Raw genomic sequence first — 4,009 nt, 5'->3', positions numbered from 1 at the left:
GGCAGCGGGGGGTTGCTCTCGCGGTGACTCCCGTTGAGGGCCACAAAAAGTCTATTTTAAGCAAGAATAACTAATGGTCCTAATGCAAGGAAGAAATTTTAACTTCACAGTTATGACTACGCCTTGGTGGGATAAAATCCATGACTGAATGAAGGTTCTAGATTAATATATGGTATATATCATGAAAAAGAAGCAAGATAGTTAAATGAAAGGGTAGGGAGGAGAGCGATTACATTGTATTTCAGGAGTTTATTGTATTATTATAGTTCAACAACTAGAGTTGGACAGCATTAAGAAACTTATTTAAGTAAAGGTCAATGGAGGGTAACAGAACTAATTTTTTTTGTCATTGCATCATCCCATAGACCACCTAGACAGATAGAATAAAATATATGACAAGTTTGGGAACTTACAAGCCTGGCACAGAAGTATGTTGTAATGGAGATGGAGATCTTCAAATATATGGAAATTGACTGGAGTTCTCTTCCTAAAACAATAACTTCTTTAGTTATCTTAATGAAAACATCATTCTTCAAATCTGGAAAGAAACAAATAAGGTAACATTTGATTTTGGATGTAATTCTTACCAACAAGGAAGACCTGTTTGCTGGTACAGAAATGCCAGAAAAGTTAGGAAGTGACCATAAGCTCTTAGAATTTGTGTTTTTTGTTGTTGTTTAGTTGTTTCAATCATGCCAACCCTTTGTGATTCTATTTGGGGTTTTCTTAGCAAAGTATCAGTATGGTTTACCATTTCCTTATCCAGCTCATTTTATAGATGAGAAACTGAGGCAAATAAGGTTAAGTGACTTATCGAGGGTCACACAACTAGCAAGTGTCTGAGGCCGGATTTGAACTCAGGAAGATGAGTCTTCCAGACCCAAGGACTAGTGCTCTATCTACTGTACCACCTAACTTCTCCAGAGTTTGTGACAGAGAAGACTAAATCAGGGTATTTTGCCACATGTACCACAGATGTCGTGAAAGCAAAGGAAAAGACAATCCTCATTCTGGACTACAGAGGCTGTCAAATCAGGAAATATGAAAAATGTTCAAAAATGAATTTCTGTAAAAGAGACAGATAAACAATTCTAGTGAACAGGTGAAATGGTATTTATCAATAGACTGATATGGATACAAATGAAAATCACAAACCAACTTTGATTCCTATGTTGAAAAAGAAAAAGAAATAAACAGAATATGGGAAATTAGGTAAAAACAAAAACAGAAAATGAAAATAAAAATGCAAGAGGGTTCTGTAAAAATAGTGTTAGGTCAACTTCTACTTACTTCCTAGATTGAACATAGTCCTTTGTTATTTAAGGGTCTTCTTAACATGGCCCCTTCTTATCTTTCAAGTCTCATTACCCTTTACTCCCCTCCACATAGTCTATGACCCAGTTTCACTAGCCTATTTTATGTTGCATACATAGGAAAACTCATTTTCCACCATCTCTGAGTATTTCCTTTGTTGGTCCACCGTGTCTGCAATGTTCTCTGTCACCAACCACTCCTCATAGATTTTGGGGCTTCCTTCATTACTCAGTTCAAATTTCATTTTCTGTATGAAATCTTTCCAGATGACTCTCAGTTGTTAATACCTTCCCTTCCAGAGTCCCCTCTCTCTATTCTGCATATATCTTGTATGTTCCTAATTACTTGCAGATTGTTTTACTCATTTGAATGTGAGCTCCTTTGAGGAGAGGAATTTTTTTGTTGTTGTTGTTTGGTTTTTTTTTTTTTTTTTTTTGACATTTCTTTGTATCCACAGAGTTTAGCATAGTCTCTGGAACATAGAAAGCATTTAACTAAATCGCTGACTGAATTCCCTTCCAGGCTTCACTCCAGTCTTTCTCTTCCATGCCCCAGAAATTTCATCCTGCCAATTCATTCCAGTCCTAGAAACCACATATTGGAATTTCTTTCTGCCCCTGTTGCCTTTCCCTGTGATTGGATGGTTCCTTCTAGAACTTCAATTTCACGAGTATGAAGGTCAGGTCATTTTTCATTTATCTCTGGGTTGTACAACATACTTTCTTTTCCATGTCTCAGCTTTATTTTATTTATTGCCTTTTCTATTAGAATGGAAGCTTTTTCTTGAGATCCAGGGCAGCCTTTTTGCTTTTATTTTTTATTCCTAGAGCTTAGCGCAATGCCTCAAACACGCTAAGTGACTGTTGGTTGACTAAGTGTTTCCAAATATTTCTTTAACAATGTATTTCATTTAGCAGAAATCAATGTCAAACTCACTAAGTCTCTTCCCTTTCCTCCTTTGCAGAAGTAGTGGGCTATAAATATGGAACTGCAAATAATGTTGAATTTTTAATATTTTAGTTATTTCTTTTCAACTGTTTTTCCCCTTTAAAAACATCTTTGTTGTAATACTTTCTGGGAAGGAAAAGAGAATAGATATGTTGGGAAATGTAAGTTATATGAAAAGATATCAACATACATTTTATTTTTCTTTTAAAAATATCAATCCCATTAGCTTATATTATTCAGAATCTATCATGTCCCATACCCTCACCCTGGTTTTTTTGGGGTGGAGGTAAATCTAGAAATATTTTCTGTTTTCTAACCCCTGTGAATGTTTCTTTGCTCATTGAAACATCACTGAAATTATCTCAGCAATCATCACTACCAGTTCTTTCAGTACCTGAGGATGTAATTTGTTTGAACCTTGATCCTTAAAGTAAATGTATCTTTACCATCTCACTTTGGTTTCCCAGTTCAATGATCATTCTCCTCAGAAGATAATAGAAACAAAATAAGAGTTTAATAGCATGTACTTCTCCTTTAACCATCAGTTTTCCCAAACACTCCAATAAATAGTTCTAACAGATATGGGCTTTCCCTCCGCTCTGTCCACCAATGTTATAAAATTAACAAGCTACTTACTTTGTTCCTTAATTCACCCTGGTCTTACTTGTTCTTAAGACTATCATTATAGGACAATGCAAAATTTTTGCACATGTCCTCCATTTCTTGACTTTATTTTCATCTTTTCTGCATGACTTTCTACATAGTTTTATTTAGGGAGTACTATCTTTTCCTTTGAAATAGAATATATATATTTATTCTTCAGAACATTTTTTTCTTAGGAGGCTCCCTCTCCCCCCCACACACACACCATGAATTCACACACATACAAATACATACACATAAATACTATCCTGGTTGAATGCCAAACTATTGAGTCTTATGCATCTTTTTTGTCTTATCATGTGCTATTAATTGGGATTCGACACCTTCTTTTCATGTTCTAATGGAAAGAGAAACTGTACAGGCTGAAATCTAATTCATTTTACTACTTTGTTAACAGAGCTCTAGATACCACCTTATATATCCTTGGTTGCTTAGAGACAGTATCCAAGTAGAAGGACTATCCTGAAACATCTATATCTATCTTCTTACATTGGTCTTTAAATAGATATTTAATAATAAATAGATAGGTATTACATTTATTGCAAATATATTTTAAATAATTTATTCTCTTTTGAAAAGTAAAGTTGATGTGACTTTGGTGGATGTTTCAGGGATTAGCAATCAGACTAAATAAACTCTCAGTTCACTTCAAGCTCTAAAGTCTATGATTTTTTGTCACGATGACTAGATAGACCTTAACCTGTAAGGTCCTTAATATGTAATGAACCAGAGGGTATATAACAGCAATAGTCTAAATGTTCTGGTTAAAGCAGTAGGTCTTCAGACTTCAATATGAATTCTAAGTGAGTTGCAATCTAAAATTGGGAATACAGACAGTGGTGACTTCAATTATAGCATATCCCTTAAAGATATAGTTTTCCCAGCTGGGTAATGGTAGGAGTTATCCCATTCCCCCATTTTCTACCTCTATTTATCTTTCTCATTAGCCTCTTTACTTCCAGTTTTTTTTCTTATTTCCTCAGTTCTTTTCTTCATTGCTCATATTTTACATAAACTTTTTTTTTATAATCTTGATGGTCTCAAGCTTAATTAAGAGAGAAATGGTATCTAGAAAGGTAGTGAT

This window comes from Vombatus ursinus, unplaced genomic scaffold, assembly GCF_900497805.2.
Source record: "Vombatus ursinus unplaced genomic scaffold, bare-nosed wombat genome assembly UNPS02014841.1, whole genome shotgun sequence".
Classification (NCBI taxonomy): domain Eukaryota; kingdom Metazoa; phylum Chordata; class Mammalia; order Diprotodontia; family Vombatidae; genus Vombatus; species Vombatus ursinus.
Note: the sequence above shows the minus strand (reverse complement) of the source record.